Below are 18643 nucleotides of genomic sequence, written 5' to 3' on the forward strand. Positions count from 1 at the left end.
TCCAGGAAACGACCCATTCTGCTTCATGTGGGGTTCTGGCCTTGGGAATTCCCCCAAAGTGACAAGTAGCCTGTACATACCAGCTTTGCACAAGATCAACAATAGTTTAACAGGTCAGTGGCTAAGCTGATGTCTGGAGGCACTTGTCACTATGATGCAGCTGCAGTGAGAATGACAACTTGTATTTTCACCTGGCGTTTGTCACAGCTACCCAGACACCAAGGCCTAGGTAAGGACAGTTCTTGTGTCCCTGTGTCTAGGGACAGTCACAGAGACATGCAGTACTCAGGCAGACTGCAAGGCTAGGCTCCTTTACCCAGAAGCAGGGGAGAAGCTGCAGAAGGGTCCTCTACCTCCTCATTCTCAGTCACCAAACTCCCTATGCTTGCACAGTATGGGGAAGATTAGTGGCAGCCAGAGGCATGGCCTAAAATGTCTTTGGCACTTATCAGCCTCGAGATGCTCCGTCTGCCACCACCCTATCTGCTGTTTGTATCTCCCAGCAGTCCTGACTCAATGTTCCTATCCAATGGAGGAAACACTGCAGCCTTCCCCACATGGGCCACTTCACCCCAGGCTGGGTACCATCGGCAACAGAGCTTAAACGAAAGTATAGTCCTGTCTTCTCAATCCTGGAACCAGGGCTCCTGCAAACAATGCGAAAGCCAGGGCCCAGCTGCCTGGGCAGAAAGCAGGTGAACAGCTGACAGTCTCCACAGGAGACTTGGGGTTTTCTCTCTTCCTTTTTATCTGGGTACAAATGCCATCCAAGTGAAGATCAAGCCTGCTGGTCACAACACTCCTGAACAAAGAAAGCAGCCTTCCCCTAAGACCACACAAGCACTGTCTTTGCTCACTGATGGGAATCCTAGGCTGTAGAAAGGGTGCCCTTGTCAGGTTGAGTATGGCTGCCTCTGTGGCTATTTCTGTCAAGTACGTAGGTTTCCCCATATTCTCTGTAGGACAGTGGATGCTCACTGGCTGTCGTTCTTCATTTTCATCCACTGACATGATCGTGTTGCTGCTCTGCCTGTTTTACAGATGTGGAAACCCTACAATGTCCAATCCTAGCTTCACCTGAACTTTCTTGGAAGAGCTGGATTGCTCTTGGCACACAGCTTGAACATCCTTCATCCTAACAGATGAGTCTGAAACACTCCCACAAAAGTGGGAACATTCTTGAAATTCACACTGAACCTCATGGTGAGTCATAGTTGAAATGAAGTTGCACCAGAAATAATGTCTGATATCACCTTCAGTATGGATGGAACTTAAGTCCCACCCCGAGCTATCTTATATCTTTGTAAATAATATAAAACTGCAAACAGTACACTATCCAAAGCCATTGCTAACAGCAACGCTGTGACTGAAGTTGTTTAGCATGTGGTGTCTGTGTGTTTTTCCTGCTATACAACTAAAATTTTTGTTTTGAGACAAAAAGATGACAATTAGGTACACACCCACATTACCACCACTATCATATGTCCCTTGAAAAATGTACATTGTGTTATTATTAGTCATGGAGATAACACATCTACTTAACCACCCCCAAACCACAAAATTCAGCACATACTCCAGCTCATGTAAGTACATAAGACACACACACTGAATGTCCCCCATATAGTTGCTTCAACACTATACAGAAACACATCACATATAACATTTCTTAAAGATACACATCAAGCATACAACAAACTCACATATAACACACACATACACTTACCATATACATCCTACACTGATAGCATGCAAAAAAACTCACAAAACCCACACAAGCCACATGTGACATCTAGGTGCCACCTAGATCTTATAAATCTAGAATAACACATCTCCCATCTTCCAAACACAGCACATACACAATTTACATGTACACATGCATATAACTTAAACACCAAATGAATACCACAATGTGCTATATAGACACACAGGTCATATAGACAAGTTGCACAGAAATACACATCACATGTACAATATACACATATACTATATACACAATACAAACACTCTACCATCCACACTATATGTCATGTAGACCTCTACACCACATCCACCCACACCCTCACTATCATATAGATCACATAGCACATATGCAAATGTGCCACACTCATACCATGCATCCTAGGCACACATATACATACATACAAGCAGCCTGTACCCAAGCAGCTGCTCCCCAAATCTCACCTTCTATGCACAGATGGGAAGGCTCAACATATCTGAGTTCGAGGCAAGTTAGTGTTCCAATCTGATGGAGAAAGGGAAGAATGGTTGGGTAATGAGAATCCTGGGGGCCCAGTGAGATGCTGTTACCCACACACTTATATCTACTCTACTTACAGAGTCTACCAACCTATGAAACATCTTAGATGGACCGTCTACAGTGAACACCTTTTCTGCATTGTCTGCAATTTTCTCCAACTATAAAAGAGAGGAGGTATCATGAGCCCCAAGCCAGGAGACAGAGAACAAAAGGGTCTCTAAGTGTGAGATACAACCACTCGCCCTCAGGAGATGGTGACTACAAGGTGTCAAGGTCTGAGGGCAACTTATTCGACCATTGGATATGTTTCTACAGTGGAACCTGCTGTCTGTGTCTCTTGGGACAGGTACAGACCACCCTCTGGGAGATCTGGGTAGCTGCCTTTGAGAACTTTCTCCAGTAATCTTCAGTGTACACCTGCTTACCTGGGCCAAGTTACCTTTTTTCTGTCATAGAAGCTCATGCCAACACAGTAAACATATGCCCCCATGCTCCGGGCTTTATCAGCCTAAGAGAAAGGTGATCCTGATTAAACAGTCAAATTGCACAAAATGCTTGGGAGGATGGGTGAGACTCACTTCCATCTTGGACGTTGTCCATACTCCTTGGGACGGTTTCCCCCAAATCACAGCAATGATCAGACTTGCTCTCTTAGTGGCTGACAAAGAAGTGGAAAACAGCATGCTGGATGAGTCTGCAGGCCCAGTACTGTCCACACTGGTGGTCCCCACTCCTCAGCCTCCTGAGCCAGGAGTCCAGACACAGTGCATCACCCACTAAGTAAAACCCTGCTTATCAGGTGACCGGGACTCTCAATGTTCTTGAACTATAGAATCTGTGCCCTGAGGATAGCCCAATCACACACTGTAAGTCCAGCCTATCTCTGGATACCAGGAGGAAAGGGTAACCCTATGCCAGTGAGGTTTGTGACAACTCTAGGCACATTGCCAGAGTTGCCCATCTGGTAATGGTGGGCACATTGAGTCAGAATCTCAGATCTGAGTGTCTTGGACAAAAGAATCCCAATTCCCTTAACCGTTTTTGTTTTTTTTTTCCCCTGCATGGTCCAATCTGTTCCAGACAAATGCCATAGACCTCCACTCTGGAGGGACATGGGTCCTCCCTTTGCATGGAAGTTGTGCTGTCTGATACTGTGCCTCCAGGAGGCAGGACAAACAAAGGACAAGGTGGAAGTAGCCTAATAGCTAAAGTGGTAATTAAGTCCTGGCTTCCATGCATGGGGTCCTCAGTCTGCTCAGGACCTGTGCTTTCTTTATATTTTCCAGGACATCTGTAGGCTGAGGACCCTAGTGAGAACAAACCCAACACATGACCACATGGTCCTCTCAGAGCATCCTGGGTGGGGTACTGTGCTCAGAAGGGCCAGCTGCATGGACAGGGGACTAGTGGCTCCAAGAGTCAGACTTGAAGAGGTCAGGATCAGCACACAGTTTCTGTGGGGAGCTCAGAGGGTCCTGTCCCACTGAAGGTGCAGGCAGCTCACCTCCCGAGTTGGCCTTTTGGATCTGTTCATTTGCCTGCCAGAAAATGAAGAAAGATTGGTAGCAATGGGGTGAGATAACCCCCTTGGTAGTTGGCACTGTGCCAGCGCCCATACGTGGTTCTAGCCTCCGAACCTTTTCCAGTCCTCTGTACAGTATTGTTGGTCCATGGATCTGAATTATCTCCAATTTGGAGAGCTCTTGGCGGATTTCCATTCTGCAGTTGAACAAGGGTGAGGTGAGGGATGCCGACAGTGCTGAGCTAGCTCCAAGCTCTTCCGCAGATTTGTTCATTGTGCACACTGCCAGTGTGGGCAGGAGCCAGGTCCTGCTTCCCCCATTCTGTCCTGAGTCTTTCTCTGGCCCATTACCACCAAGGAAGTTCAGAAGGTGACAGTGTAGCTCAGTGTGTCCCACAGGACAGTCTGGCTTTCTCTGAGGTCATTATTGCCCCTGAGCATTCAGACTTTGGGTATCTTGATAGAGGCCCTGCTTGTACCACCCTTGAGGCTTAGGGTGGCACCCTGGGGATGTATGCCTGGGCTACAGAGGTACGACATTCCTAATGAAACCTAATGCCACAGTCACTCTCCTTTTCTCAGTGGATCGGGCTGAGGAAGACCATGCCACTGTCATGGGGTTGAGGTTGAACCTCTGGTCGGCTCCCATCCCACTGCTGCAGAGCCCTGGCCTGCCTTTCTTCCTTCTGCTCTACTAAAGACAGAAGTCAGTCTGCTTAGACCTGAGCCCTGCTGCAGACTCCACGGCCAGAATACTTGAAGTTGGGAGTCAGCCCTAAGGGCAGTCTGTGGGGTTTATGCAACCCAAGGCTGGATAGGAGCATGGCCTGTCAGGTGCTATTAAAGCAGACAGGATACACTGGAGTAGGCAGGGCTAGCTCTTTGTGACTGTTCTAGGGCAGGAAGGATGTGTGTGGGACTTAGGATAATCCGATAAGACAAGGCTGATCAGACCGAGCAAGTGACCTAGAATGAACCCTGAGTCGCTTTCTGTTGGGACAAGTGAGACCCTGCTATGGACTAAGCATCAAGGGTCCCGTGCCTGGCCCAGCTAAGCCCAGCCTGGAAGCTGAGGAAAACATTCCCACGATCCTCAGTGAGGGCCTAACCAGGGCTTGTCCACCCCACTTCAGCCCTTCCTCTCTGTGCAGTCCAGCCCCTTCTCTCAAGTCCAGCCTAGCTCCATTCCCACAGTCCAGCCAGCCCTCTACCCCCTGCCTAGGCCAACCGCCCCTTTCTGCTCAGGTTAGTCTTTTACTCTGTCCAACCCATTCCCTGCTGCCTCTCTGGGTTCCCCACGTGTCTCCTTCCTGTGGAAGTCCTCTCTGCTACCTCGAACTCAGTCAGGTCTCTCCAAACCCAAGTCACAGGTCTTCCTCGGACCCTGAAGACATCCCCCACCTCCTTCTAGAGCACCATCTCTATAAGCCTGGGGCTAACCCCACTTCCCTCTTAAGACTTTCCTCCAGGGCCTGGGCAGAGGGTCCCCACAACTCCATACACTTCCAGTCCTAGATAATCCCTGCCTCCTTCTCTGTCCCACCTGCCCTGTTCTGTAGGAATCCCAGACAGGGCATCTAAAATTCTGTTTCAGACAGACAGGGGTTCCAATTTTCAGCCTCTGGGGCTATGGGAACAGAAGGGCCACCCTCCTCCAGGGGCTGACAACCCTCATACCTCTCCATGGCACCCAGCTCTGGGAATCACAGTCCCATGCTGAGGTTTCTCTTCCTATAGTCAAGGGGGTACTACATGCCCTCCTCATGTCTCAGCACTACCCTTTGCTTCTTATGTATCTCTCTGCTCACCCTACTGGTCCAGGCAGACAGTGAGCACCTCAGAATGGGACACACATATCTGCCCTGCCAGTTCCCTAGATTCTATGTGTTTTCTCAGCCAGGGTCAAGGGAAGATGCTGGAGTGATGGAGGAAACAGAGAGTGGAAAATTTCTGGAATAGCAAGGTCTGTGAGTTCTGGTAAGCAGGGACTTTAGGGGACTGGTGACAGGGGGTAAGTCAGTGTGGGTACTTGCCAGCCACCATGGGCACAGTGAAAGCCACCTGACTGTTCCAGAAGCTGGAAACTACTTTTTGTCCAGCCCACCAGGCCAGCCTTGGAATTCAGACAGTACCTACCTGTTTGCAGTGAGTGGCATTTTGACTGTGGCTTTGCTATCATAGAGAATGAAGGACATCCGCAGATTGGGGCTGAGGACAAAACACAACCCATGAGAAGCTGACGTGACATGTCAGTAGTCTGATAGGAAGCAACCAGGGAGAGGGCATATGCCAAATCTTTGCTCCCACCTACGTCTTCTACACTGTGGACATCCCTAGATGGGGGGTCCAGACAAATTTGGTGAAGGGTTGTGAAGCCTATGGAGATGTAGGTCTCCAGGGAAGAAAGATTGCTAAGATGACCTTGTGCTCCCTTCCTATGCTCCAAAGCCAACACACACACACACATACACACACACACACACACACACACACACAATTCTAGTTTCTGTTCTATGGCCATGACAGAAAACATGGACCAAAGGCAGTTCAATGAAGGAAAGGATGCCTTTGGCTTACACTTCCAGGTTATAGAGAGCAGAGGGAAAGGAATACATCTATGCTTGATCTGCTTTGCTTCACAGGTCCTATATGCCCAGGACACAGTGATCTGCGTCTTCCTACACCTTCAATTAGCGATGGAGGAAGCCCGCAAAGACCTCCTGCCCACAGCCCAGTCTGCTAATTCCTCAATGAGATTCTTTTCTCAGGCAATTCTAGGTGGGGGGGGGGGGAGCTAACATCTAAAACTACCCAGCATGCGTGCTGCCCAGGTCCAGGTCGTCAACAGCAGCGTCCCCCCATGGCCCTCCTTCCCACCTGGTACTTCTACTGTTGCATCCTTCCCTTGTGTAATCGCCCCCTTCTCACCCTTGTTCCCCACTTCTGAGGCAGGGTCAGCCAACTCTGAAGAGACGCATGGGACCAGGCTGCCCCGTCCGCTGGCTGCCTAGCATGTTAGCTTTAATTGGTGCTCCCTCTACAAGGGATTCCCGTGCCCCCCAAACCTAATCTGCCTGCCAGTGGACCCCTCCTAATAGGAGCGTGCAGCGTGCCCTCCTACTTCACGTATTTCTCCACCATGTCTTCCCAGGCTGTGTACAAGTTAGCCCACTCTCTCACGGCACTGGACCTGCAAGGAGACGAAACTTGAGTCATCAGAGCAAAGTGGATCATGGGAGAAGCAATGTTTTCTGCCCTCCCCTTTTCCAACAGACTTCTAAAAGGGCTGCTCCCTCCACCCACCTGCTGACCATAGCTATCGTCCTGGAAGGCTTCGACCTGGCCCCAGGGACAGATCCTTCTGAAGGCCCACAGCACCCCTTTCTTATAACACCTCAAATTCCCAGTACTCAAAGGGCAGGTGAAGACAGTTTCTCCAGAAGGCTAGGCCTCAGCCACAGAGTGTGTGTGTTTGAGACTAATTTTTAAAAATTTGTAAGTTTTTTAAAGCAAATGTGCAAAATCATGAGTTTCTTTATGACATTTTCATATGCATACGCCATTCTACTTTTCTTATATTGCCCTCCCTTCTCCCATTAGTCTTCATTTTCTTCTTCCTTCTCGTCTTTAGAAGCCCCCCCTTTGATATCGTCAACACATACATACTTTTTCTCCCTCTCTCCCTCTTCCTCTCCCTCTGTCTCCCCCCCACCCCCATACTTTCTCTCCCTCTCCCTCTTCCTTTCCCTACCTCTCCCTCTCCCTCTCTCCCTCCCTCCCTAACCCCCCTCTCTCTCACACATACACACACTTTCTCTCCCCCTCCCTCTGCCCCCCCACAGGGTCCCCACATGTTGAAGTTACTCAGTATTCGAGTTTCCTTAGCAGCCTGTCAACCTAGCCATCTGTCTGGGAAGGCTACTTCATTCAGGAACCTCCAAGAGACAGTGGGTACAGGTACTGCCCTGGTATCACAATTCCCAACAGGTAACACGGACACAAGTCCTTCCAGTCCTGCCTGCTAGACCTCTTCATAGTCTTCTGTTTAGTGGGAACCTCAGGGCTAAAACTCTGGAGAGTCAAGGTAAACAATTCCAATTATGGGAGAGTAATATGAAGGGATAGGGTTGATGTACATATATATGGTATGTATGTATGTATGTATGTATGTATGTATGTATGTATGTATGTATGTATGAATGTCCTGGAGACTGTATGAAGTGAACTGACACTGGGGCTGACCTAGGCTCTTTTCTGGTATTGTATTAGATTGGACCTGTAATGTAATGTTAATCAGAAGTGTTTAGCATCATGCTCGACATCTCCTGGTGATCACAACCCTGACCTTCCAGAAGGTGATGCTCAAATGTGTGATTGACACACTCCATAAGCAGCCTCATCCTCTCCATTGTCTCTGCCAGGTTGTGTCTCAAGCTTGGTGCTAGATGATCTTATACGCACAGCACCAATACTTGTGCTAGACAAATGTACTGTCACACATGCGTCACCCTTTCCATCCAGGTCAGTCTCATGATATTGACTAATTCTTCTTCAATAGTAGAAAAAAAATGAAGCTGACAAGGAAGCTTTTTTTCTTATTTTTTGAGACCATCCATACCCACCATGGATCTGAATTCATATTTCTCCAAACCATACATACTGATCTTGTGCTAGACTGACAACTGCTAGGTAGCTAAGCCCGAGACTAGGCACTCATCCACAATGCCCACACCCAGCTCTCATGCTGATTGTAAGACAACTCTTTTATCAATCAATGATGACTTTTGTCATCTCCCCACTCCCACCAAATGAAGAATGTTTTCCCACAAAGGCTCATGGGTAGCCAGTGTTCACCCCATTCATATATGCCGGTGGAGTTTTCAGCTCGATAGGCTATAGAAGGAGGATCTAGATTCTAGAAAACAAGAAAAAAAGAAATTTCAAAGTGAATGGAAGGGGCCACAGGGGTGGACAGGTGTCTAGGAAGCAGGCAGTATGGAGCAGAAGGTGACCGTCCAGCATATACCACCATATTCGTGTGTGAAGAGTGATCAGTAGACACTTGAGTGCATGTCCAGTGTCAGCACCGTGAGACCAAAACATCAGAATGACGTTGCCATGTTGGAATGGTGGTAGGAAGTAGGACAGAATATTGCAGATGTGTTATGAACACTTTCCTGGCAGCCTGGTCCCATAGCCGCATCAGCCCCAAATAACACACAGAGACACTGTATTAATTAGGAAACTGTTGGCCTATTACTAGTGTTTTTTATTGGCTAGCTCTGTATAAATTATTAACCCACAATTACTAATATATGTGTTTTTACATGGTCTTATCATACTGAGAACGCCAGACTCAAGTGTCTTCTCTTCCCGAAATCACATGGCAACTCTCTCCTACGTTTCCCAGAATCCTCCATCTTTCCTAGTCCCACCTATCTTGCTTCCCCATTGGCTTTATTAACCAATAAGAGAAATATATTTATAGAATGACATCTCCCATCATCTCTTCTTTTCCATCTAAATAAAAAGAAGGTTTTTTAACTTTAACAAAGTAAAATATATAACAAAACAGTTATTAAGCAAGAACTATAATTACAATATTTAGTCAAATAACATCAAGATTTAAAGAAAATATTTTATCTACCTTATATTTGTGAGTCTAAAGTATTATATGTAACTTATCTTTTATCATAACTAAGGAAAACTATAACCATGACTATCTGTCTGTAATTCCATCAAAGACCACAGAAGGAAAATATATAAACTCTAGAATTGACAGAGGCAAGTCGCTTCCTGGTCAGTCACACAAAATTCTTTTGTAATGTTGGAGCATCTGTTTTCAGCCAATAGGACACAGTGTGTCTGGCAGACTTCTCTGTAAAGCAGGAAACTTTAAACTGTCCACCGTATTGGGAGTTTGTCAGTCAATTTTCTCTTATGTCCTGCTCAATGTCTGGCAGACTCTTCCATGAAGCAAAAACCCTGTAGCACTGTCCATCTTGTTTCAGCAGTCACTTTCCTGTGAGTACTGCATGTCTACTTTATAAAGCATATAAACAGTCCAGACAAGAACAGTTTCTTGCCCAAATGGCTAGTCTTCCATATTGGAAACAAACTCCATAATTAGTTTCTGAGATGTCCATCTTCCTTTCCAATGCAGGTGGTGTTGTTAGGAGCAGTTATGTCTCGCTGTCAAGAAAAACCCTAAACCATTTTAAATGCCATATTCTCTAGGTCTTTGAAAGGTTTAAAGAATGCTTATCTAGAAAACCTAACTAATCTAACTATAAGTTTTGACTATTGTAGGTAACTATCCATAATTTGTATTTAACCATCTGTTACATTTTTAAATGAGATATACAAATACAATACTTACACAAAAGGAGACATTATTGTATCAATAAATGAAAATCCACTCCAAAAATAAGTATCATTTCTATATCATAATCTGCCTTTACCTTTAAAAAGAGACTGGTTGTGACCATTTATAACCAACCCCATTTAAAAGAAAGAAAACATTTATAGAAAATATTTGGGAATGTGGGTATCGATTAGCAACAATTATCCCAAAAGTGAGAGAATCAAATTCACAAAGAAAACTATTTGGATCCTTCCACACATTTTAAGAAAAACACCACTCTCTGGAGTCCCTACATTCTACACTGATGCAAACAAATCAGGTAAGGCAGAATATAAATCAGGAAATATTATAAGTAAAGTAGTTCAAAGCCCTTATAACTCTTCACAAAAGGCAGAATTGTACATCATTCTCATGGTACTTATGGATATTACAGAACCCCTCAATATAGTTACTCTCAATAAGCAGAGTCATCTTACACATTTAGACTGCTGAATTTATACCTGATGTTACAAGATTAACTTCATTGTTTATATAATTACAAAAAATAATGAGGAACAGGACTCATTCTATATATATAACACACATCAGATCCCATACGGGTCTGCCAATTCCTTTAGCACAAGACAATGGTGAAACCAATCAGTTATTAATAGAAAATGTGCTGGAGGTCTAGGAATTTCATAAAAAAAAAAACCACCATGTAAATAGCAAAGTTTTAAAAAGGGATTTTCCATCACTTGGCAACAAGCTAATGAAACAGTGGGGAAAAATGTCCTACTTGTCCTGTTCTAATTGTTTAAGGTATGGTTGGGAAGGGTATGGTTAGGATGGGGTATAAGTAGATGTACATAATTTCTAGTGCACTACCTTTAGCAACTGTTAGCTATAGATAGCTTAAATTGCCTGATCCTTTATAACTTATATTGTTAGATTCCTGTATATTGACTATTTAGGGTCTTCTTTCTGCTTGCAATGTTTTACACACAGATATAAAACTATCTAGATGTATATGCATTTTGTATATTGATACGATTTAGAATGTTTTTATCATTTTATACTTTATAGTTCTACCTCTAGTCCAGACATTTCATCTCTATATCTGTCAGTGAGAAAGATATATATGTATATAGTTACATTTTTTGAAGTCTCTGTCCTTGCTAAATTAGTTTTGGAAACTTCAGTGGTTGTACAACTAGGTGTCTGAGAATTAGAGATGTTTTCATCCATATTTCTTATACCTATGAGATTAACATAGATTCTGATCTTCAAACACTTCATAGACCTACAGAATATGGCATTTACATATTTCAATACTAATACCCAGTTGACATGAAACACATTTGCTACTGACAGCTCTAAGCTATTCCCTAGAAAATATTGGGCACTGATGTCACTCCTTCTAGACTCCATTCCCTCCTTGACTATGGCCTCTTAGGCAAGGAACTGTCCCATCTGGACTGCTGACTTTGGACATGCTCTCCTACTGTGCGTACAGGAGACAAACATAAAAGGCTGCTGAACCTTGCCAAGTCAGGATAAGACAGCCTTTCAACCTCCCTGCTTCTATGTTGGTCAGTCAGTTACTCTAGTCCTTAGCCAAATATGGCTGCCCCTATGCTGCTGTGAGACTTTGGGTGACTGTCCAGGTAGCCTTCTGTTTCTGTCTTCACTGCACCTTTTGGAAGTTAGTCAACTGTACTTCCTGCCTATCCTAGTATTGTTATCTTCATTCTTAGGTCTTTGATGAGATTGAAGATTAGACTGTCATAATATTTTACTCTCTCCCCCTAAATAAAAATATTAGGTACAAAACTTAAACTTCCCAGAATAGGACAACTCTAGAGTGATCTCTGTTATGCCTTCATGCTAGGACTGTATATATAGTTCTTTCCATTTGATCTTGTTGTCTCTCTGGCAATAGGTCTTAAGTGTGTATGGTCTTGCTTTTCCTTCTCCTAGGACATACTTGATATTTACTTGATATTTACTGTCATTGTATATAGTTTTGAATCAAGTCTAAATCTTTTCTTTAGACTAAAAGGGGAATTGTAGTGAAATATCCAACCCCCCCCCACATACCTATTGCACTGACTATGCCCATTTGTGTGTGGTCACAGGTGCGAACATGACAGGGTAGGCTAGTGATCCTGGCCCCCAGCTCAATCTCTTGGTTCTGGTCGGGTCAAGGAGAGCAGCCTGGGTGTGGAACCTTGGAGTGGGAACTTGTGGGTCATTTTTTCTTGTGTAAGTGACTTCTCCCAGAATAAAATGTGTAACCCATATTTTATCCTTGTCCCATGTAGCTTAATCTGTGCATTATTACAGTGTAGAAGTTAAGGAAATGAAAGTTTTGTTTGCCTTCAATAGAATTTGACAGGGTGTATATAAAGCAGGCATCAGGAGTTGGCAAGCAGGACATGCCTGGTACCAGAAATTAGTACTTACTAAGTGAAGAGAAATCCAGGTTGCAATGGTGTCTGGAGAGGAAGCAGGGTGTGTGTGCTGTATTTGGGGAGGAAGTAGGAAGGGGCCTGAGTGGTTTCCAAGGCTCTTGATATTGTTTAATATGTAAACCTTACATTACTATCAAGCAAAATGGAATTTAAATAAAAATCTGACAGATGAGTCAAAGGAGGACAGCACAGATCTATAAAAGCAATAATTTATCAAGCAGATAAAACAATTAGAAATAAATATGCACCAACAATCAAACAAACCACCAAAAGGATGTTTCAAAACAACTGACAGAGTTGCATAGCAGCTCAATCTTCAGTGTGATACTTGGAATCCAAGTACAGAGGCTCAGAGCAAAGTTAGTTCCTCCATGGATGGGTCACATTAGATACATAAAAAGTTGCCAAGTTTTCAATCAATTAAAATATCCTTTTTAACTATAAGCATATCTTGTCTGGCAGGTCAGTATTATAACTCGATTTAGTGAGCTATCACAACTGAAAGACATGAAGTTGGGAGGGAGGAAGTGTTTGTGGGGACATGGGAGTAGTCAGAGGAGAGAAATGTAGGTAGACAGGATCATATTTCTTGTATCCATGTGTCGCAGGTTTTCAATTGCTGTGAAGAGACACATGAGCCCAGCAACTTTTATAAAGGAAAACATTTAATTGGGGCTATGTTATGAGCAGTTAATTTTGTTAAGTATTAAGTGGAAGTTCTTAGGACCCTTGTTGTATGCGCCATTTTGTAATGAGTAGTTTTCCTACCAACCTGGTTCCACAGCCCCAAATAACACACAGAGATGCTATATTAGATATAAAGCTGTTGGCCCATCCCTAGCATTTCTTATTGGCTAGATCTGTCTTAAATAACCCATTTTCTATTGATCTAAGTATTTCTATATGGTTTCATCTTACCAGCGAGAGGGTCCAGACTCCTTCTCTCAAGTCCCTACATCTTGACTCTTCTCTACATCTCCCAGAATCCTCCTTGTCTCCTAGTCCCACCTGTCTTGCTTTCCTATAGGTCAACAGTGCTTTATTCACTAACCGCTAAGAGAAACATATTTACAGAATGACATCTCCCATCAGGGCTAGCCTATAGTTTCAGTAGTTTAGTCCATTATCATCATGGTGGAAAACATGGTGGTTTATAGGCAGGCATGGTGCTGGAGAAGGAGCTGAGAGTTCTACATCTTGATCCTCGGTTATCAGGAAGTGGACTACGACACTGGGCATAGTGTGAGCATTGGAGAACACAAAACCCACTCCCACAGTGACATACTTCCTCCAACAAGGCCACACTTCCCAATAGTGCCCCTCCCTTTAGTAACCATTTTCTTTTAAAGCACCACAGTCTACTCCCTGTCCCCCAAAGGCTTGTAGCCATATCATAATGCAAAAATGCATTCAGTCCAACTTCAAAAGTCCCCACAGTCTATAATAGTCTAAAACTTATTTAAAATTCAAAGTCTCTTCTGAGATTCATGCCACCTCTTAACCATAATTCCTCATAAAATCAAAATAATCAGACCACATATTTACAATATATAATTGCACAGGATATTCATTACCATTCTAAAATATAGGGAAGGGAGCATAATATGGAAATACTGGACCAATGCAAGACTGAAAACCAGCTGGGAAAATTCAAAATTCTGCATCTCCTTGTTTGATATCAAAATGCTCTTCAGATCTCAGATCCTTTCAGATTTGTTGACTGCAACACACTTCTCTCTCTCTCTCAGGCTGGTTCCACTCCCTGTTAGCTGCTCTCCTTGGCAGGTATCCCACAATTCTGGCATCTCCAACATCTTGGGATCTCTAAGGCATTCCAGGGTTCATGAAACGGCCTCTCTAGTTCTCCATTCAGGGACATCCCTGACACATGCCTGTCCTCAGCAACTTTCCTTAGTCATAGAGGAAGATCCTGTTACCTTTTTTTCCTATCCTTGACTATAATCCAGAACCATATGAAGCTGCCAAGTTCTGCTGCTTGCTGGGGCTGGAACATGGCCTCCTTGTTCAATTATATCTACACCAGCTTTCTGTTTTTGATGGTTTCTTCCATGTCCAAATCTTGGCTATCCTGAATCTGGATCTCTAGATCAGACTGGCCCTAAACTCAGAGATCTGCCTGTCTCTTCCTCTGAGGTGCTGGGATTAATGGAGCACATCACCACATCCCACTCTAAGCTTTTCTTTAGCTGGATGGGATGTTGCCCTGAGGTCACCACCACTCTCTTAATTACATTATTTCTTCTTCTCCTCCTCCTCCACCTTCTCCTCCTTCTTCTTGGCTGTTACAATTTTTAGTCTAGTTACTCCGTGAACACAGGACTCAGCTCTGTTTCACTTGCTGGTACTCCTTTTGTCCTCAAACTGTACATTCTGTGTTTTTCCTTTCTCAACGTACTCCTTTTTCATTATAAATCTTCATTAGAGTTAACACTAGTAACCACATAACAGAGTGTATACTGGGCTGTTTTGAGATTTCCTCTGTCAACAGAATTAATCCAAAACTCTTTACTTTAGTCTCAGGCAGACTTCTCAGACAAGACCAAAAAGCAGTCACATTCTTCACCAAAATATCACAAGAACGATCTCTAGGCAACATACTAAAATTCTTTTCTAAAACCTCTTGAGCAAGGTCCCCACAGTCCATTAAATCACACTCAACACCACTGTCTTCTATGCTTCTACAAGGAAATCCCATTAAGCAGCACTTAAAGTATTCAATAGCTTTTCTAATCCACAGGCCCATAGTCTATATTTCTTCAAGCAAAATCATGGTCAGGACTATCACAGCAATACCCCAATCTCCGGTATCTACTTCTGTCTTAGACCTTCTGTTGCTGTGAAAATACACCATGACCACAACAACTCTTACAAAGGAAAGCATTTAATTTGGTGGTTTATAGTTTCAGGCGTCTTAATCCATCATTATCATGGTGGGACATTGTGGCATGCAGGCTGAAGAAAGAGTTGAGAGTGAAGAAGGAGTTACATCTTGATCAGCAAGCAACAGGAAGTGATCTGATACACTGGGTGTTGCTTGGGCATATATGAGACCTCAAAGCCTGCCTCCACAGAGAAATACTTTCTCCAACAAGGCCACACCTACTCCACCAAAACCATAATTTCTAATAGTGCCACTCCTTTTTCTCCAGTGTACCAGGCCTGAACTGCTCTGAGCCTGGTTCTCACAGCGGGCAGCCATCAGCTAGACCTCACTCCTGTCCACCTGCTTTGCTCCTCTGTTCACTTCTAGCCCCTGCTCCTTTTGTCATGCACAGCCATGCAGGCCCTGTGTGGGATTCTGAAGACTACTCTTCTATAGACCCAGATCCACCCTTCATCCTTCCTGGCAGACAAAGTGCTCCTTTGGAAACACATATTGGAGCCCCCTCCTTTGATAAAATGCTTTTGTTTTTTTCTAGTAACACCTAGTTAGATCTGCCCACCCTCTCGTCCTTCTCTCTCAAATGGTCTTCTTATACTGTGATTCTACAGCAATCATTAGAAGTTTGAATCTCAGTGTCTTTATTCAGATGGCTCCCTCCCCTGCTCCTCAAAGGCAACTTGAAATAGAAAGCAGGTATATACTCATTTTCTTCCAATTCAATGAAGAAACCAATGAAAGATGCCTAATGAAAAACCCAGACAAAATTTCCCAAAGGATCTTCTGATGTTTTCCCTCTCTAGGCATGAAGGAAATCAGAGAGATCCAATTCCCTGGTCCTTTTGTTTGTTTGTTTGTTTGTTTGTTTGTTTGTTTGAGACAGGGTTTCTCTGTGCAATAGCCTTGGCTGTCCTGGAACTCACTCTGTAGACCAGGATGGCCTAGAGCTAACAGAGATCTGCCTGCCTCTGCCCTCTCAAGTGCTGGGATTAAAGGCGTGCACCACCATCTATCACCTGGCTAATTTTCTAGTCTCAGTCACAGAGTTTTTCTGCTTTTCTCCTGGCAGAAGCTATCATGCTACAGGTCTTATTCTGGCAGGGGGCAAAAGCACATGGAGATTAGCTAGGGCCAGGGCAGTAAGGGCTACTCACTTGTCAAAGATGAAGTAAATATCAAAGTCACCATCACAATACTGCAAAACCTCATCCTCATCTTCCTCGTTAGTCTGCCTCGACTTCCAGTCTTCATAACCATAGAAGATATCAGAGTCCTCCTGATAGGCGTGGCCAGATTGAGGGTACAGAAAGGTGTGAACTGCAACAACTGGCGGCAGCAGCAGGAGCACCAAATGAGACACCTGGTGACTAGGGTCTTGCATTTTTTTTTTTTTTTTTTTTTTTTTTTTTTTTGGCTGATCCTGTAAGTCTACTACAAAGGGGGACTTCCGGTCAGAGTCTATGGGGGCTGAGTTCTAGCCACCCAACTGCCTTCTGTGCTGCCTCTGCCTGCACTTAGGGACAAAAGCACTGTGCCCTCTCTCCTCACCAATGCTCACTGCTGCTCTCTACTTGGTGGCCTCAGAACACAGACTGGGGATGTAGCTGCCCTAGGGCACCCTGCCTCTCATTGCCTGTGTAACCCTTCCCCCAGGACCCTGGCTGGGGTTATGATGGACAGGGAGGTTGACATGGTGACTTTGTGACCTGCCCCTTTGCCCAATGCCTTCATGTTGACAGTGCCAAGTGGCAGTCATAGGACTGAAACCTTAGTAGGGGTTTCTGATAAGGCCTCCTTATCCCATATCACAGCTCCTCACTGAGGTCCTTAGGGGCCACCTCCAGGAACCCAGACATTTGTCACTAAGAATGTAGCAGAGGTTGTGAGATTACCAGGTCACCAGGGGTAAGGGGGGCAAAGGACCACCAGGAGGGCAAGTGTGTGCCATCAAGTAAGCCAGGCAGTACCAAGGTCTAAAAAGGGATGGAGATTGTGTGCTGCTGTCAGCATCCTCTGTATATGGGAATAGTCCAGTCATCTACTGTCGTGTGACAAGTTGTCTCATCTGGTGGCTTAACACAGAACTATTTTATTGTGCTCACAAATTCCATGGGGAATGTGTTGTGAGACCCCTTGGGAGTGTGGAGTAAGAGGGTGCTTGTGACAGGGCTCCTGGGAAGACTTCAGCTCTGAGGTAGGACTTGTGTGGTGGAGGCTGAAATTATCTGGAAGCTTCTTCACTGGAGGATCCAAAGGCTTATCTGCCCTTTTATCCGTGGCTATCTATGACTTGGACATCTTCACAGTGTAGCATCAAGAGGAGAGGACATTCCTGCTGGAGGCTCAGAGCTTCATGAGTATCTGCAGTGAGCAAGGTCAAAATGTGGGACCCTTTATGACATCACTCATATCTGTAGGCCAGAGCTCCTGCAGCAGAGGAGGTTCAGAAACAAGGGCACAGCCCTCAGCTCTCAAAGGATTGTGGGTAGGCTTGGCCTACCATGACCCCGCTGCTTCACAGCACTTGCAGCAGAAGAGGGGATAGGTTACAGGGAGACAGTTGCATCTGAAAATGTTTCAGAGTCTTCCAGCTGAGGGCAAACATGCTTTGTTTCCATCGTTTTATATTCAGGAAGGCAAATCTGATAAAGTTGTTCTTATAATATATACAATGTGCAAATGCCTTACAGCACACCACATTGTGTTTCAGGAATTATTTGGAATAACAGAATAGCTTGAGTGTTTAGTGATATACAATTCATGAAACTACATCAGCTCAGCTCATCATGGTTCTCCTGACTCACATCTAAGAAACACATCAGGGTCCAAGTAGGAGAGAAACTTTAGCCCAGGTGCCACTAAGGAAGCTTCCAGACAATCCTGAGTTCTGCCTCTAAAACCCTTCCCAAGGAGCCTCATCCTGAAATATACTCTATCCTTTCTGAGGGCCCCACCCTGCAAATTCAGTAAAATGGTTGTTAAGACGCCAAGGTTGTGTGGCTTGTCACATGGCAGTAGATAACTGGACTTTCCCTGGTCACAGGAGATTGTGACAGGAGGATGTCATCTCCAACCCCTTGTAGATTTTGCCAGCACCTGGCTGACCTAGGGACCCACAAACAGCTTCCCAATGCCCACTTCCCCA

Source organism: Phodopus roborovskii, unplaced genomic scaffold (assembly GCF_943737965.1).
Source record: "Phodopus roborovskii unplaced genomic scaffold, PHOROB, whole genome shotgun sequence".
NCBI classification, from domain to species: domain Eukaryota; kingdom Metazoa; phylum Chordata; class Mammalia; order Rodentia; family Cricetidae; genus Phodopus; species Phodopus roborovskii.